The sequence below is a fragment of the Leptidea sinapis genome, chromosome 12 (assembly GCF_905404315.1).
Source record: "Leptidea sinapis chromosome 12, ilLepSina1.1, whole genome shotgun sequence".
NCBI classification, from domain to species: Eukaryota; Metazoa; Arthropoda; class Insecta; order Lepidoptera; family Pieridae; genus Leptidea; species Leptidea sinapis.
Window position 1 is genome coordinate 5,188,506 of NC_066276.1, and position 20,553 is coordinate 5,209,058.

At 35.1% G+C, this 20,553-nt stretch overlaps 1 protein-coding gene across 1 annotated transcript in view; it reads right to left on the minus strand.

Annotated features, from left to right (window-relative positions):
* Positions 1-16,472, minus strand: part of LOC126967197 (protein roadkill) — a 100,365-nt gene extending 83,893 nt beyond the window's left edge. The window contains exon 1 of the mRNA XM_050811680.1: positions 16,312-16,472. The gene's annotated coding sequence lies outside the window, so the exon portion shown is untranslated. The remainder of the gene's footprint in view (positions 1-16,311) is intronic.
* Positions 16,473-20,553: the final 4,081 nt, after the last annotated feature.

Below are 20,553 nucleotides of genomic sequence, written 5' to 3' on the forward strand. Positions count from 1 at the left end.
TTAAAAAGACTGGCCGTTGAATTTCTTGTTTGTTCTTCTCACGAGCTCAAGTTTTTACCAACTTATGCTAAATTCAGTAATTTAAAATAGATATTTGTAGTAACGATTCAAAAGTTTAAGCCTAATTGAATAAAGTTTATTTGAATTTGACTTTGAAATCAGTACTCTCTGAAATTGTCCGTTTCACAGGTAGGTCTATAATAATTCACGTACTTTTATATAAATTATTTAGCCCCCAGCGGAGCCATAACAATTAGTAGTTAAAAAAATTATGTCAATGCCGTAGTTTAGTGCTGAGGGTCACATAGGCCAAGTGGTGGTCATTATTCGAGCCGATTTCTTTTAAAGACGAGCTCTGTGCATAACTTTTTTTAAATGAAAATAAGGGACGAGACGAGCAGGACGTTCAGCTGATGGTAATTAATACGCCCTGCCCATTACAATGCAGTATCGCTCAGGATTCTTGAAAAACCCCAAAAAGTGCTCGTCACCTAGAGACATAAGATGTTAAGTCTCATTTGCCCAGTAATTTCACTAGCTACGGCGCCCTTCAGACCGAAACACAGTTATGCTTACACATTCAGGCAGAAATAGGCGCCGTTGTGGTACCCATAATCTAGCCGGCATCCTGTGTAAAGGAGCCTCGAACTGGTGAAACTAGTAACGGAGTTGCCACGCAGTCGTTACACAGTGTTAACCAACCAATAGTCATGTAAGAGTGTGTGTCAGTAATGCAGCGCGCGCCACATTTCATAAGCGATCTCTCCCTGATCTAGGTTAGGTGGTCGGCTTGGCAGCGGCGGCCGCGCCGTATCGAGCGCGCGGCGTTAACCTACATACAACACACATACACAACTCGGCTGAGGAGGGCCGAGGAGGGTCGAGAGAGCCCGTCACACGTATTCGTGACCCTCTCTCGACCAATTCTGTGAAGCAAGAGTCGCTCGCTCGCAATCTCTCCGTATCGCGTAACTAACAAACGTTTCAGTCGTTCAGGGATTGCGACATCTGTATATTTCTAGCCGGGTCGGGTAACTACAAACTTTAACAAAACTATGAATTTTTCATATATAGATACGGCGCGACTAGTACACTTTAGTTATTTCCATAGTATTATGTCCTAGCTCCTATGGTATATTACTATGGGGCAACGATGCCGATATTAATACAATATTTGTGCTGCATAAGAGGGCTATTCGCGCAATTTATAACCTAGGTCCTAAAGAATCATTCAGAGCAAAATTTAAAGAAATTAACATGTAATGTATGTAAATAGTCACAGAAGGGAATTTGCTAGAAACTGTCATAACCATAATGTTAACACCAGGAACAGTCATAAACATATAATGCCTCCTACTCGGCTAAGTCGAGTTAGTAAGTCTTTTGTGTGGCGTTGTATATGCTTTTACAACAAGATTTTAGAAAATGTTCAAAAGATAAGTATTACGTTATTCAGTAGAATTGTTAAAAAACATTTTTGTGGTAAAGGTTACTATAACATAAATGACTTTCTTAATTATACCACAGATCGGGAATGGAGCGACTGCCCTCAGGCTATTAATAATATGTTTAATTGTACAATATTACTTTGTAAACATATTTTTTGATGAAAAATAAAGCCCGCTGAGTTTGTTGCTATTCTTCTCAAGTCTGAGGCATTAATTTTGGAATGGATGGTAGTTTTTGACTTACAATAAGTGATGTCACATCCTATTTTGAATAAAAATATTTGAATTTGAATATACATTCATTTAGTTTAGTAGACACCATAAAAGTATTAATACAGGGAAATAGTACCGTTCGTAAATCTGTACCAAGATCAAGTTACGTAGGTACCTACTCGTACAAGATTTTTTTACGAAACGCTTATAATTATTATGTTTACGAGAAACAACTAAACAATTATTTACTAATACTTATTTTCTTAAATGTATCAAATATTTGATAATCTATTATTTAAGTAATAAATTAATTAAAATTAAACTACAATCTATTTAGTTCCATATGCCACTTGAAACTTTGCTAGATAAAGTGTAAAAGGCGTTACGTAAATATAAATTTGAAATAGATTTCCATAACATACACAGCACGAATTAGTTTTTGAAGTAAAATCTTCTTTTAGCGCGGTACGTATATTTTTAGATGAGATAAAATCTCTGGACTCGCGACACCGTTACGAGACGCTTCATCGGCTCCCAACAAACAAATGGTTGCCATGGTGATTTCATTTATTATTTAAATATGGGACGTTTTTGTTTATTACGTTGTACAAATCTTCCATAACGAAAACATGAAATTATAACACACGTCACAGACTATTGCTATCTTATTTACATACTCTATCCATCATTAATTCACGGGTGATAGTAATCTATGTAAGTATTCATCTATACTCTGTGGTAATTCATGTCCTTTATAGCGGATGAAATCATGTGTCATCTTAGCAACATGTACCAGGACTCAGGGGCGGATCTACTTAAGGTCTTTTGGGCTGCAGCCCAGGGCCCCGTGGATACAGAGGGCCCCCAACCGAACTGAAAGCAATAGACTAATTTATATAACATAACCATTCATAACCTGTCAATTTACTGGTAGGACTTCATATGCAGTTTAGAGGTTCAGGCACAGGGCACATCTTAAAATGATTATAAAAGTACTTCTTCTTAAATTATGGATGAAAGTTATTTTTTCTGAGATCTAAATTTTTTCATGTAAAATAATTGTAATAGCTCTGAATCGTGAATTATATTGTAATATAAATTTTCATTTTTTGTGTATGATAGCGCAATAAATGAATATTGTATTTAACCACATAAATGCTAGTACTTTTTATTAAAGCTATTATTTTTATAGCATTTAAAAAAAATAACATAATTAAAACGTATTTAAAAATAAAAAAAAATACACCTACTATCTAATATGTAAACGACGCGGACAATCGGGCTGGGATCTGATGAAGACCGGCGCCAGGTCAAGAACCAAGGTTCAGCATTACTGCCGAGCAGCACAGGCATTGTGTAATACCTACTACATTGTCAACCAAGGGGAAGAAGTTAGCGATTCCTAACGAATGTGCGACATTTTGTCACGAGACGAAGTCGGGGGCCTAATAATCAGCGCTGTGTTGGTATTATACCAACGTAGCATGACGCTGAGTCAGCTCCTTTTAATAACAATAACTGCTTACACAGTACTTTTAAATTAAGATAATCCCTATAATATTATACATAATTCTTGTTATTTTTTTGTCAATTGTATTATTATAATGTTATTAGTTCTTTTTTTTTACCTCTGTAAGTTCTTTTTTACTTTTATTATTCTGTGTGGTTTGTGTTTGTTATTAATAAAGTTTTCATTCATTCATTCATAATAACATTCGAGTAGTGGTGTAACACCAGTGCTTTATACTACATAGAAGTTAGTGTAGCTGCATTCTCGTAGGCGAGGAAAATACAAATAAATTATTTAAATTTTAGTATTAATTATTTTAAATAATACTTGCGGACCCGACAGACGTTGTTCTGTAATAAAATAAAACTCTTGCGGATGGATTTTCTTAAAATCCGTTCTTAGCTGACCTCTACTGGGCGAAAGGAATATTGCCACCAAATTTCAAGCCTCTACGCCTTATAGTTCTAGAGATATTGTGGTGAGTCAATATATAGTTGGAAATCTCTTTAAAATGTGTATACAGATTGACTTTACGACCATAAAGTGAAAGCAGAGAGCTATTTGAAGTGTTTTATTAGACTTTTTTTAAATACGGATCACTGGCGGAATTTATGTATTAATTGTAACTGACCAGTACACATTAAATACACAAACAAAAAATGTATACGTAACTCTCCCGGCCGCATATTTGTACACAATAACAAACGCGTTTCAGGCCGGCTATCATATAATCTGCCCAACAAGGCCGGCAACGCTCCTGTGATTCCTCTGGTGTTGCAAGATATTGTGGGAGGCGGTGATCACTTAACACCAGGTGACCCCTACGCTCGTTTGTCCTCCTATTCCATAAAAAAAAGTACGATACGTATTTACCAGTGGGAGGCCCCTTTGCACAGAAAGCCGGCTAGATTATGGGTACCACAACGGGGCACCTATTTCTGCCGTGGAGCAGTAATGCGTACTGTATTTCGGTCTGAAGGGCGCCGTAGCTAGTGAAATTACTGGGCAAATGAGACTTAACATCTTATGTCTCAAAGTGATGAGCGCAATTATAGTGCCTCTAAGAATTTTTGGGTTTTTCAAGAATTCTGTGAATGAACGATCTGCTCGTCTCGTCCCTTATTGTGATAAAAAAATAATAATACGAAGGCACGAGAAGGTGTCGTTTATCGTTGTCGTGTCGCACCACCATCAATAGTTGATTGATGGTGGTGCACAGTGGTCTTCCTCAATTAATGCCTGCGCCAGGAGCCTCTCCACGTATCTCTCCGGGAAGCCGGCGGCATATCTTTAAATGGAATGTAACAATTTGCAGTTGACGACGAGGTGAACGCCCGGCCCGTGTCACCACACCACAAATCGATAACCCGATTTGCACAATAACACCACTTGTACCTACTTTAAATATAGCGTTCTGTTAATTGTTTCAATTTATACGTCATTTGGGTAAGATTCATTTATATATATATTATTCCGAACACCGACATTTTAACGCACGGCTATTACCTACACTGACGTCATAGTTAGATCATTCCTGACAAACAGACACACAAGGCACCCACTTGCTAGATTGACGAAAGACCTAGGCTAGAAACTAAAGTAGAAACATGATTAAGTTCATAAAAATGTTAGCTTATGCCCGCGACTTCGTCAGCGAAGATAAAGGGTTTTTGAAAATAATAAGCAAGTTTGGAATTGATGATTTTATATGAATCTTATGTCGAGGAAGATTGAAGTTCTCGACTTCCCTCAAAAGTTCGCTTCGGTTCGATTCAGACGAAACGACCCCGCCGTGACTGGTCTCAGCTTCGTCAGTTGGCTCTGGCCAATACATAAGTCTCGTGCAAATGCTTTAGAGCCCTTTAGAATAGAAATAAATGTTTATAAACATTGGTGTCCCATATTACCGGGACCATGATCAGTTTAAAAGTTTCTCTTTCAAGTGCATAATTAAGGCCAATATTATTTTGTTCTCGACTATTCAACATTAAACAATACAATAAACGGTCGAGCAAGCTTGACAGGGCATGCCCCAATCATGAATCAGGGACAATGCAAGTCTTGGCAGGGGTCATAAGTCCCTTCGTATTTAGCTACAGATGTAATAACACAAAATCCTGCCCACAACTTCGTCTACTTGGATTTTTTGAAATATTAAACATAAGTATCGGGATATGGCCACACTAAATTTTATCCCTGTGTTTTATAAGGTATATATTATCACTGTTATTTTATGTGCATCACCATTCGGGAAGCCCTTTTAATGGAAAAAACGTCTATCCATAAACGGCGATTATATATATACAAGATAATAAATATTTAAAACCTCCACCTGTTTTTGAAGATGCCGCGGAAGAAGGGTGTGGTCAAAAATAGATTTAGAATTGTTTTCCATCAAGTAAACTAAATTATCCACAGTTAAAAATATTCTTTGAAGTGAAAACTTCTTTGGTAGCGTTAAGCACTTTACTTGAGATAGGTCTAAACTCGCGTCAGGACTCAGGACACGTGACCCTGATCGAAAATTCGTAAGACAGTCGTTGAAATTATGGATGAAAGTTAATTTTTCTGAGATATAAACTTTTTGTTTGTATATGTAAAATGATTGTAGTAGTTCTGTAGTGTTAATTTTTTTATGTAATTTAAATTGTCATTTTAGTGTATTTTTTTTTATATGAGAGGGGGCAAACGGGCAAGAGGCTCACGGGATGGGGAGAGGTGAGGCAACCGCCCACGGACATCCGCAACAACAGGTGTGTCAAGAAATGCGTTGCCGGCCTTTAAGGTGGGAGTATGCTTTTTTCTTGAAGGTCCTTAAGTCGTATCTGTTCGGGAAGACCGCTGCCGGTAGTTGATTCCACAAAGTGGCTGTGCGAGGCAAGAAATTTCGAACAAAACGCGCGGTTGTGGAATGCCAGACGTCTACGTGATGCGGATGATACTTTGCACGTAATGTCCGGTGGTGGAATTCGGCCGCTGGAATCAACCCGGACAGCTCCTCCGAGCACTCCCCGTGATAAATGCGGTAGAAGATGCAGAGAGAACCCAAATCTCTACGCAATGCTAGAGAATCAAGCCGATCGGAGATGACTTGATCGTCGATGATTCGAAGAAGCTGGTACTGGGGAGCACCCGCCCAGAGGTGAGAACAGCACTCCATGTGAGGCCGAATTTGCGCCTTATAAAGTTGCAGGCGGTGGCTTTTAGTGAAGGATAATATTGTATTGAACCACATAAATGCTAGTACTTTTATACTGATAAAAAAAGCAATTCGTGCGAAATTATTCCCTAAAAATTCCAAAATATCCAAAAATACACAATGTTAATGTTCAAGTTTTTACTTCTGTCGGCACTTCCGGAGTGCCGTTATTTTTTTTTTGTTTAAGCTTATATTTGTGGGTATATGTTATAGGAATAACACTAAATGAAAAGCTTCATAATTACACAGAATGAATAAATGATGACGTCACTATAACATTTAAACCCAACTGAATCACCAGCTGGCTGTTTTTAGAGGAGACACCGGAAATACTTTGAGTGTTCGCAAGAATATCGTCATAGTTTTGTTTAAAACAAGTCTGCGTAATGACACATTTCTTAAAAAGAAAAGTATTATAATAAAAAATAAAAAATTATTATTAAAAAAGAAGCTATGGGTTATAAGATCGCTTAAAAACCATTACTCGTGGCGGCGTCATGGGTGGTTCCTACCCTTCTCGAGTTAGGGTCGCGATAGCTGGTCAATCCATGCGTCACCCTTGGATGATCCTGTTATCGGAAACTCTGCTTATATGTTTTTTTTTTATTAAACATATTAGATATTATACCTTTATTTATGTACAGTGTGTTTAGATTGATGCGTCTACTGTACTGAATAACTCTTATAAATCAAATCAAATCATTTGATTCATGTAGGTCACGGAAATGACACACACTTTTATGAGTGTCAAATATTTTTTTTCCTTATTGAATTTACTGCTTCTACGTAAAGGGCTCAACCCTTTAACCAACCCTAATGAGAAGAGGTAGCAGGAAACTCATTGTCACTCTTTTAAATCATCATTAAAATTTTCATCGTTTCAAAAATCATTTCAATTACAATATATATATGTAAAGTGATGCAACAAACATACTCAAGCGTCAAATAGTCAATGCCTTACACGAGTAAGTCAAAAAACTAAATAAATGTAAATTAATAATAAAATTTTATTTATTATGCGTTTAAGCATTAAAAATTGCATGAGCGCAAAAGTAGTAAAATAATAGGGAATATCAATAAATAAACAATAACATCGATTTGGATAAATAAGTGAAAGTTTCATCATCATCAGCCGGAAGACTTCCACTGCTGGACAAAGGCCTCCCCCAAAGATCTTCACGACGATCGGTCCTGCGCTGCCCTCATCCAAACTATTCCGGCGATCTTGAACAGATCGTCGGTCCATCTTGTAGAGGGCCTACCAACACTACGACATTGGGTACGTGGTCGCCATTCGACGACTTTTCGGACCCACCGGCCATCTGTCCGTCGAACTATGTGCCCTGCCCACTGCCACTTCAGTTTCGCAATCATTTGTGCTATGTTGGTGACTTTGTTTCTCCTACGGATCTCCTCAAACCTCCCAAAAACATGACACAGTGAAACTCTGTTTGTAACAAATTGATTCCCTCCGAATTAGATAAAGCCAGCCAGAGATAGCGACGCAGATAATAACCCCTTAATCATAATGTTCCGCTAACTTTAAACAGCGGCTAAGGAGTGTTTTTTCTCATTCTGACTTAGTTCAATAGAAGAAGACATAGTGAGTGTTTGCTAACAAAGCTATAAGTTAGCAGACTATTATGAATAAGGGGGTAAGACGGTAACATAATATTTCTTAGAATGGCGTTTTCGTTACTTCATTACTCCAAAGCCGACGGCAAATGGGTGTGTCAATTTCTGTGTTTATGGTATATTTAAATACTTAAGATCCCAACGTTTTTGTGTTGGTTTTGTAACAGTTCAGAAGAACTAGGGCGTTACATTAATTTCTCATACTAACATAATTAAAAGGCATTTGTTTTCTCACAATAATTGATTCCTTTAGAATTCTTTTTGGATGTCATTTCTAATAATACTACTACTAATACCGTTCATTTATAAATAGTTTTATCGAAAAAAACACATACCCGCAGAATCGAGAAATAGGATTGTACTGTACTATGGTATGTCACTTTAACTACTTGGATGCACCGCCGTTATTTATTTTCTTGTTATTTGGTTATGGCAATTTATAGCGCCGACGTTTTCCTGTAGATAGAGAAGTACCATAGACAACAGATGCATTGTCATCTGTGAGGTTATAATTACAGTTAATATTATAATGACAGATGTCTATTGCGCCGCATAATAATATAACCAAATTGTCACCGAACAATACAGTTCCAACGCAATTATAATATAATAGTAAATTGATACTAAACCAGTGGTCAACGATCTAATAGTTAAGTTCTCAGTGTAAGGCTACGCAAAGCCCTTTTCCTTCACACGCCTTAGCACTAGGAGTTCCTAGAGGACTAGCGGGGGCCCCCAGCTGCAGAACATCGCGCCTCGGAATCTCTTTTCTTCTCGGAATTAATAATAATATCAACTGTTGTTGTATGCCAAGGAATACGATGGTGCAACACATTCTGCAGTCTATGTAAAAGTCAGTGTTACTGTTTACGTTAAATTTTACATAAACCTTAAATAACAGCTAATAATATGATGTAACCCAACCTTAGTACGATAAGTTACTTGAAACTTTGCGAATAAACTTAGGGCTTATATGACTAGAAATAAACTAGATTTTGTTTCAATAAAATCAAGCGAGCAGTTTTGAAGTTACCGCGATCATGTTCGTTTATGAATTATTCAAATACTTCACAGGGCGCGAAATGCGAGCGTGACGACATAACTATAATAATTAGCGAGTTGAATTAGTGACGTCACAGAGTTCAGCGACCCAACTACGCAGCACCTAGCTAAACAACTAATAATTCGAAAATTATACGTCGATTCAAAATTATCTATACCCATTTATTTTGAATTTTAATAATAGGCCAAGCAAATCTATAAAACTATGTAAACAAGTAAGTAAAGTAAGTTAAATTTATATGGTATTAGCTCTTCGTGACCAATTTTTTTTTTAAATATTTGTTCCTATTATTTTGAAAAAGATTGTTGTACAATATGTCCTAAAGTTTAGTACAAATGTTTTTGGGATCCATGTAATAATCTAAGTCAATCAATTTATTAAGTCCCAACAACTTAGGGTCCTTCTGTCTTAAGTTATTACGTAATTAGCTAACATAGCAAAATTTTATAGAGACCTTATCAATATTAAAAATATTTTATGTTTTAAATGAATAAATATAAGACTACCTATAAGGCAATCAAATGATTACGACAATATAATGTAGTTACAATTATTGTTATTTTTGGAGTCATTTTTAAGACAAGGTAGTTATGTAACTAACTACATACATTATAGGTGAGATGTGCTTGTGTCGCACGAGCTACGTACAAGTCGAGTGGCGAGCGATGCCGCGGCGGGAGGACACCGATTTTTTTAGTCAGTTGTTCTTTTTTTTGTTGTAATTAAAAAAGAGATACATTGAGTCATGCAAGGGCCAAGTTATTCTATTTATTTACAACATACAATATTTTCAATTATGATTAGTTCACGATAAAATGTTGCTATCTTAGCTAATTACGTAATAACTCAATACAGAAGGACCCTAAGTTGATGGGACTTAATAAATTGACCGACTTAGATTATTACATGGATCCCAAAAACATTTGTACTAAACTTTAGTACATATTGTACTACATTTTATTATGTATTTATTTTATTGTATAAATAAAAGAAACGTTCATATTGCAAAACGTATAAGTATATAATATAAACTTATAGATTATTATTTGTCTCCACAGTAGTTTTGATTTAAATAATATAGCACAGTATAATATTTAAAATAGGTCAACAATTGTTTCCAGTGTTTAGAATATTCATAACAATTATAATCGAAATGAGATCGAATGATCATAAATACAATGCCTGATTATAGCTATCGATACGGCATTATTTTAAAACCTACCTTAGCCTACTTTAAGATAAATACAGTTTATTTTTGAAGTTAAAACATCTCTGAGCGCGCTGAACACTTCTTGATTTTTTTTATTTTTATGGAATAGGAATAAAAGGGAACCCGCTGAACAGCATTCAGGCCGTAAAATGAGTACAACCACTCGGCAAGACCGGTACATACAACTAACTGCAAGACGCCAGCCGATGTTAACCCCTCGAGAGATAAGTTTGAGGCTACAAAATTCAAGTGGTGTTGACGTAAGTCCCAAAACTGTGCGAAATCGACTGCATGAGTACGGCCTACGAGCTCAACGCTCAATTATGTGCCCACCGATACGTCACGGGAATCGCGCTCGTCGAAATGAATGGTGTAGACGCAGGACATAGACCCAGGAACAATGGGATAAAATTATGATTTTTGGCTCAGTTGCATTCAGGAAGATCATCCATACAGCGGCTTAACAGTAATGGTATGGGCGGGTATTATGAAGATCAGGGGAACTGAGCTCGTTTTTGTAAATGGAAACATGAACGCTGAAAATTACGTTGAGAATATTATGTCCATCCATTTGCAAAAACCTTTGGCTCCGATTTTACCTTAATGCATGACAATACGCGTTCACATACAGCTCGGCGAACCAGTCAATACTTGGCCATGGAGAACGTCCGGATATTTCCCTGGCCTGCACAATCGCCAGACCTCAACCCCATCGAGCACGCATGGGACATGCTCCAGAGACGTGTTTTGAAGGACTTGAACGGAGTGACAACAACCCAACAGCTGAAGGATTTGCTACAATTTCATTGGGAGCGAATACCGCAAGATAACATAAACAGTTCGTTAATTCAATGAATAATCGTTGCCGACAAGTTCTGAATAGCAGAGGAGGCCATACTTTGTATTAAATTATCCAATTCTTTCACAATAAATTCATTTTCTTTAGAAATTTCATTTTTTTTTAAATGTTTAGTTACTTATGTACCTTAGTTTCTGCAGTATATTCTAATATTGATAATTTCAACAGCTGTTATTTTTACATCATAGGACTCTAAAAATATTATTTTAAAATTAAATACAACGTTATAAAATGAAAAAACCATCCTAAAATTTAAATTAGTACATGTTGCTTAGACTTTTGATGTGTGTAGTAATTACCAACGAATAAAAATAATAAAAATAAATATAAATAGAATTTAAATGGACACAATCAATGATGATTGTAAGTAAAGGCTTTTATTATTATAATTAAAACAATAAATACTTATTGTTTTAATACAAGAATTTAACTATCATACAATTCAGTAAACGAAATTGGGTTATTGACATAATTTCACCAAAATATTTTTCTAGTATATTATCTTGGTTAACATTTTGTATTCAGGACAGGGTCGTTTCGAGGGAACGACCTAGAAACGGCAAAGAGATTTTCGTTTATCTCCCACCCTAAGGTCCTTGAAACAAAGTTAATGACCCCCGCGCCCCTCCCTATCTAGCCGGAAGCGTCCTTCGACTTCATGAAAGTAATAAAATGGTTTGTACGTAACTACAATTCATAGAAATGAAAAATGCATGTTACTAAAATGTGAATGGATGCAATGACATAGTTAATTAATTGATTATTAATTTCATACAGTAAAGAAAGGATAATCATAATAATATTAGTATAGATAACGTTTTTTTATGGAATAGGAGGACAAACGAGCGTGGTGTTAAGTGATCACCGCCGCCCACATTCTCTTGCAACACCAGAGGAAACACAGGTCCGTTGCCGGCCTTTAAGGAAGGTGTACGCGCTTTTTTTGAAGGTACCCATGTCGTATCGTCCCGGAAACACCGCTCATTCCACAGCTTTGTAGTACGTGGAAGAAAACTCCTTGAAAACCGCACTGTGGAGGACCGCCACACATCCAGGTGGTGGGGATGATATCCTAACTTGTGGCGTTTCGTGCGAAGGTGGAATTCGGCGGCAGGAATCAGGTTAAACAGCTCTTCGGAACACTCCCCGTGATAAATGCGGTAGAAGACACAATAAAGCGACGTCTCTACGCAACGCCAAGTCATCCAGCCGTTCACAGAGCACTGGGTCCCCGACAATTCCAGCTGCTCTGCTTCTTTGTACGCGGTCAAATGGATCGAGGTGATACTGGGGTGCGCCAGAGCAGAGATGACAGCAATACTCCATGTGTGGCCGGACCTGCGCTTTATAGAGCGCTAGAGTATTGCCGAATTTGAAGTATTCGAAGCCAATTTGGCTTTGCTCTCCAGATGTTCACGGAATTGGCACGAGATTAATTGATCGACGTTTAATTGAAATTTATTTATATGTGACTATATTTTAACTAATAATTCTATTTTATGACATGATTTCTCATATGCTCATATCAGAAAACAATTTATTACATTTTAATGTCTGCGTGCTGTTTCGGTAGATTACTACCAAGCGCTAAACTCTGGTGGGACTTTCAGATAGCTTAACATATAATAGGTATATAATATGATATATAATATGATGATTTTTGGTGATAATTCCGCTAAAAGCAGTTGTTCTGCGTAATACTAATAACGCATAGGTAATTGTATTGCTTTTCAATTTAAAAATAATATTCAAATAAATTTTTGGTTAATTTATAAAATCTTATAACTTCGAAATTATTCTTTAGAAACATTTTTTTAGACTAATTTTTTAGAAAAATCTAGCATAATACTGCCTCGTATGTAACATGTATTTTTATAATAATTATAAGTACCCTTTTCATGGTATACATATAATTATAACAAATAATTATTCACGAATTTACTTTGCAAGCCAATTCGTTAAATGGACTTAAGCTGAAAATATTGATTAATTCCGAACTGAATTTTTTCAAGCACATATTAAATAATCGCACGCAATATTATTTTAACCCTCTTCGACAACACGCTCCGTCAAACCTATCCATCCCTACTCTGTGGTCAAACTGAAAATTAAAGACTTCCAATTCTAAAAAACCAAGTCCCTTTACGAACTGCCGTAACTTCATGAAGTTTGCCACGTGTTGTTGCAATGTGTTTTCTTAGTGTCACTCCCTACATACTTAATATTATGGCCATAAATACTGTTACAATTAAAAATAAACAAAATATTACATTTGAATTTCGAATCCGTCACTTTAATATGATTATTCATTGAATTTTCTCATTTTGGCGCCAATACATTGTACAATATTTATGCGATATTAAAATGGAGTGAGTGATAAAGAGAACCGAATCACTGTGATTTCATTACACAAAGTACAAATGCAAAGTACAAATGTTAAGAGCCAAATGCAATTTTTAAAACTCCATACACTTGGTATTAGTAAAATGTTTGTGTACCAGCTATTAATAGGTACAATGAGTCCTCTGTTTGTGTCCACATAGTGTTCGTAACAAAAAGGTGGTCAAAGCAGTAAGGGAAAGAATTCAAAGAAATCCTGCCCGAAAGCTTTTATCTTGGGAGATGAAGATAGCACCTAGAACCATGCGTATTTTAAAAGATGACTTAGGACTTGCCGCCTATAAGAGACATACTGGTAATTTCTTAACTGATAATTTAAAAAGAATAGGGCTGTAAAATCGAAACAACTACTGAAGCGGTACACAAAGAGAGGTCACAGAAAAATTTTGTTTCCGAATGAGAATATTTTTACAATTGAGCAACATTTTAACAAACAAATGACTGTATTTATGCTCAAAGCTAGAGCTTCCCAATTAGTCAACAGAGTGCAAGGTGGGTACTATCCGACTTCAGTGATGGTTTGGTGGGGTATTAGCTATGAAATAGTGACTGAGCCATACTTTTGTGAAAAAGGTTCCAAAATATCTGCACAAGTGTATCAAGATACCATTCTTGAGAAGGTAGTGAAGCCCCTAATCAATAACCAAGAATCGTCCTTCCAGCAAGACTCGGTGCTGGGTCTTAAAGTGCTTGAGTTACGCGGATGACATGGTCCTGCCCTTTATAGAGGGACTCACCCTCTATAAAGGGCTTACGGAAACTAATAAATATTTGTGAACAGTACGCCTCAACTCATGGTTTAAAATATAACGTAGATAAGACGGAAATTATGGTATTCAGGCACGATGGGTCGCACATTTCAAACCCAGTTATCACTTTGGCCGGATCTCAGCTCAAACTTGTTTCTCAATTACCAATACCTGGGGCACATCATAAGAAATAACTTGAAGGATGATGATGACATTTTAAGACAAAGGAGGTCCATTGCCGCCACAAGTAATATGTTAGCCCGCAGATTCGCTAGGTGTACCTGTCAAAATAACCTTATTCGGCGCTTATTTCCAGTCGTTCTATACCAGTTACTTGTGGAAAACCTATACAAAACGAGCTTACCATACGCTACGTGTGCAGTACAATAACGCCTTTAGAGCAATGCTTAAACTACCTTGGCGCTGTAGCGCGTCGGGCATGTTTGCGGAGAATAGGGTTGACGATTTCTATGCCGTGTTAAGAAAAAGAGCCGCTTCCTTTATGGACCGCATTAGAAAATGCTGTAGTTTAATAATTAATTCTGTGTATGACTGTTGTAAATATGATATCTGTGACCTGTGACAATTTATTTATATTATATATTTGACATAATATATATTTTTTTTAATAATGTAAGAACTGAAATTAAATTAAACATAATTGAATTGTATTAGACTATATCAATTTTTATTTCTATAATTTAATTATTTTCTTTTTTAATTGTAATTATGACATAATAGTTTAACTTTTCTTTTTTATCTGTAATTTAATTAAAATCAAAGTAAAATGTAAATTAAGTTAAGATTGTTTGTAGATTTATGGGTAAAATGCCTGATATAAATGATTTATTATTATTATTATATTATAAAGCTCGGTCTATGTTGGTCGGTCTTGGTTGGAAATAAAAATTTCGGACTTCATCAGGGCTGAAGACTGGCCGTTGTCCAGTCCTGGTATTAATCTGCGGGATTATGATTTATGGTCAGTTTTAGAGAGTATGGCATACTCTAAATGCAATGACAATTTGGAATCCTTCAAACAATCCGGACAATTGGCTGTGAAGAATTTTCCTAAGGAAAGAGTGCATGCTTCTATTGATAACTGGCCTCAACGCTTAAAGGACTGTATTGCAGCCAATGGAGGCCACTTTGAATAAGAATTTTATATTTCAAATTTTTATATATTTATGTATTAAACTAACACACTGTAAAAGTAATAAATGTTATTTGCCAAAGTTTTTTTTTTATTTGATTCAGTATTTATGGCAAGACTAGGTATATATCTATTTCTATGAGAAATGATGTAATTAATTTTTTTTTAGAAAAATTTTTTCTTAATAACAACCAGGAAGAAGTTTTACATAAAAATAACTCCATGCCACAATTTTTAATACACATGGGTTTCCTTTTTCCTTTCCTTTCGAAGGCACAAAATACAATGAAGTGTCATTCAATACAAACCTAACACAGTGCCAATAAAATAAGAAAGAAAAATCAAATATGCTGTAACCTAATCCTAGTATATAAGTAGATTTATTATTAATTTATATTAAATTCAGAATTCATCTCAGCATTATACTGATCATACCCATAGCTATATGATCAACACTGGTCTTCCGAAGAACACCAGGTGATAAGAGATAAATAACAGAAAAACAGACCTACAACCAGTGAATTATTATTAATGTTAGGTTCAGGATACTGAAGCTGCGGAAATCAACCCAGATTAGGTTTTTATTGATGAATATTTCAGTAAATAGTATGAGTATGTGTAGATATTAATTAAATATTACAGACTAATGCTTGACCAATACCTAACCAATGTCAGACCTTAGTAAAGGAAAAAAATATTCACAAGGCTTACTTAAAACATTACTAGTAAATAGAAATTGGCATCAAGGCCATGTTTCTATTTTACACATTGCACACACATAATAATTAATGGCCAAATGGGTTTTCAAATCAACATTCAACACCCATATTTTGACATGATATGCAAGATATAAGATACATAGAAAATCTTACCGTGTATAGTCCTTCACTGAAACAACTTGTTAATAAAGTACTCACTATAAATGAAAAAGTAATCAAATAAATTAATGAAACAGAGATTTTTGATTAAAAAAAATAAAACAAACGTAGGAAATAAGTACACAATAAAGAATGTTAGTGGAACACTTCTACTAGAACGACCACAGAACACTTTTAGTACGACCAAAGTACGACTCAGAGAATATATTCAGGGTGTACAACATAACAACACAGAACACTATACTCTAATGAAGTCTACAATCTTACTTTCTAATACTCTCTATTATATATTCTTTGGAACTCTATGAACGAGTAGAAAATGTGGTGGATGGTAAAGAAGAGCATCATAATTTCTACAACAAGCTTCCTTACTTTTCAATTTGATAGTATTTGACTCATGTTGTTCTAAACTCGAAATATAGATGCTGCTCTACACTCTTTTTATTTTGATCTATACAGTTAAACTTCTAAATTTTAAAACACTAAAAATTTGCCTTTGACCTTTAAAAATTATCGAACTTGACATATTGCGATGAAATTATAAGATAAATTATAAGATAAAAAACAATAACGCTAAAGACTTTGGCTGTATTTTATTTATTTTTAATTAATTATACACATTTTGTGCCTTAATTTTGCACTTTTCACCATATATTTCTACTTTTATTACTTATTTTTTTTTTATTAATTATCTTTTGTACAAATATAAGTTAGCAATAATTATAATTACTTATATGTTTTTTACTTTTATCATCGCTGAACTTTAGCATTGTTATTTTTTAGACAGTTACTCACGATATACTTATACCTGTTTTATTAATTTGGTGCCGATATTTCGATCCAAGTCCATAAATCGTAATCGCGGCGGAACTCATATCATGCAATTGTATCGAATGGTGGAAGGTGCAAACGTGAGGTTCATAATTTGTTTAATTAATTATAAATAAATACTATTATAAATAAAAGACGAACAAACAATATATATGTTCGAACAGTAAATAACTAATAAAGAATAAAAAAAAAAGTTTAAAATACTTAAAAAAATTCAAGTGGGGTTAAATTCAGTTCAGTCATCAGTGACCAACAGTTGTCAGTTGTAACCACAGAGTTCATTTAGTTATACACGTACACAGATTGTACGTGTATAACTACTACGGATGTAGATACTACGTAATAATAGGCGGAACTGCCTAAGTAAAACTTGAAATTTAGTTTAGTATGAAACGTGCAGTCATTTGACATAAGTTTGAAATAGTTGTAATTACAGTATCGCGATTGGCAACGAAGTACAATCCGGCTAAGTTTGAAAGAGAGCAGTTGCAACGTAGTGGATTTCAGCTATCTACGTTTTTTGCTTGTGAGTGTGACTTCTGACTTGTGAGCTCGTAGAGTAAAAATATTCTTTCATCTTTGCTTGTGAGCTGTTGTGGTACGTTGTTCACAGCAAAGAACATTATTACTCTTAGGGAGTAGTTAGGGGGGTGAAGGTACATTGGTACATGAAATAAGTTTGATACGCAGCAACTTCATCACGGTGGCGATCATTTTACATATATGATAGATGGAGCTAGTGATACCCAAAAAAATATACTTAAATTACTTAGTAAAACAAGACTTGACTATCGTGTTGTCTTATTTAAGAGGTAAGTGGTAACAGTCCAACATAATACACGATTAAGAATCAAGAAACCATAAGTCTTCAATACGGTCTACACTTTACACATAATAAACATAACGAGCGCCATCTAGCGTCAGTAGTCAGTACGCTACGGGTGTAAAACTAACGTAGCGCCATCTCTTAGGCTGGGTACACTGACTTTACAAAGTAACACATGTAGGTATCTCTTATAAAGTGAATTATCTATGGAGTAGTTCACAGAGTACCCCAAAGAGAATTTAAACACATAGGCAAAGAGTATAATAATATATAGGGAAAAGAGAGCCCTCTCTACGCATTATGAGCTGTCTATTTGAAGACTAGCGCCATCTGAAGATTGGCCCCGAAAATAACTATATATAAGCTCGAAATTATAAAATTATTTTTTAATGTTGTGACGCAATTAAATAACTAACTCTACTTTTAAATGTAGGTATTGTAATTTTTTACCATGTTGAAATTGCGCGTAGAGTTAGTTATTTAATTTTGCCACAACATAGAAATAAAAAGCAATGTTTGCATATTATTTTTTATTTTTATTATGTTTATGTTTATCATAATATTGTTGGGCAGCTGTTTTTGTTTCGTCTTCACCCACATATGTTAATTTTCTGGACAAAATTCGATTGATCGATCTGCACCAACTATACAAAATAACATTTATAGTTGTGTTATTAAAATATTGTTTTAACTTTTCTTTATGTGTGGTGCAGTTAAAAGGAATTCAGCCTTCATCAAACAAGACATTTGGCTAAATAGTCTTATGTCATGTCATGCATTAATCTGCTGTTATAAAATTACTGTCATATTTATGGTTAATGTTTGTTAAATAAAGACCTTTCTAATTTCTTATAATGTTTAATTTCTTATGTGTGTTGTAATATTACATCAAAGCCCGCCATCATCAGGTGTGCTACTCCCTAACTTTGCTGACTCACATACTACAAAATAAATGATGGGCCATTACAAAAATCTAAGTAAACAAAGTAACTAAGTAAATAAGTTTTAGAAAATTATTTACCTGAACAGTCTTGCTGTATTATTGTAGGCAGTTAATGTTGTGTGGATGAAGCTTGTACTAAGATTACTTGACTCTGAACTTGTCCTGAAAATTAACATTAATTTTCAGGACAAGTTCAGATTCACATGAATATGTAAAGATTATGTTTTATCAATTTAATGATTTACACTGATAATGCCAGTTTCAGCTAGAAATGCAACCATTGAATTTTGTCATCACAACTGTGTAAGAAAATCAGGTGTTTCCAGAATTATTATTATTATTTATTTATTTCGTATTAACAAATTACATATTATAGGTAACACAATTATTGTACATACATAAACTCATTTGAGTTTTACCGTGTACAATAAGGTCATCGGAAGACATATAATATTATTTAAATTTAAAGTTTAATACTTTATATTATATATTTGAATGATACAATATACCTTCAAAAAACCATCAATTCAACAAAGATTCTTAGTGGTGTGACTAAATCTGACAGAATAAGGAATAGAATCGAATATTAACTCAATATGTGTTAAATTAGGGGACTTAACAGGCAGATGAAGCATCGGAACTGCCAATGTGCTTAGCCGTTGATTACGATTTTTGTGTCTGTCAGAAAAGTGTATATATCACAAATTCTCTTCTTCTTATAATATTCAAAATCAGATGTTTCAGGGTTTACACCAACAAGACTGACCCAAGTTTTAAACTGCTCAGGAAATTTGACAGCATCTGGGAGATGATACATTGGAATCTCTGAAAATAATAAATAACATTATTAAATAAATTGAGTGACTATTAAAGCCATCAGACAAATTGTGGTAACCTAGTGCTATGACTTTGGACTCATATATTGACTTTCTCTTGATAAAAACGGTGTTAGAAGCCAGCACAGCTGTCAATTATTATTAAGTGTGTTAAACCATATAAGTCAGGGGAAGTCTGAAGTCTGACATAAGGTGATTTGAGGGATTGGAGTTTAATCTTTGGGGCAAGATAAAAAAACCCGGTATGTTTATAATAGTTTTAACCATGATTGCTAATTCAATCCACGGACCGGTAGTAGAACCAACCTTATATGATACTTTATTTATCACTAGATTAGTCAATAAACTATACTGTTAAGATTTAAGAGAATAATTTACTTACCACGGAGCGCACAACCGAAAGCACAACGTCTCGGCATTACACCAAAGTTCATAAATTCCACAAACAAAAGTGTCTCTATCACAAAAAGCAGAAATTCACAGATTCAGGAGATTTTTGGAGTGAATTCGCAACAGCAAGGCGGAGGAACACAAGGCTCGACTCGACGCATTTACACTTCGATTTCAATACCAAAAATATGCAAAATGTAACACGAGAGCTACATACATGCGCCAACGCTAGAAGTAGCCGCCATTTTATGACCAGTGGGCAGGTTTCAAAGCGAGTGACAGCTAACAAAGCTTTAATTTTGGGGCCAACTAACAGATGGCACTACGGTTTTCTGAAAACGTCACTTTAAGGCGACTGTCCCACCCCTGCACATAAGTATTCTCTTTGTTAAACACTATGTTCACAGTTC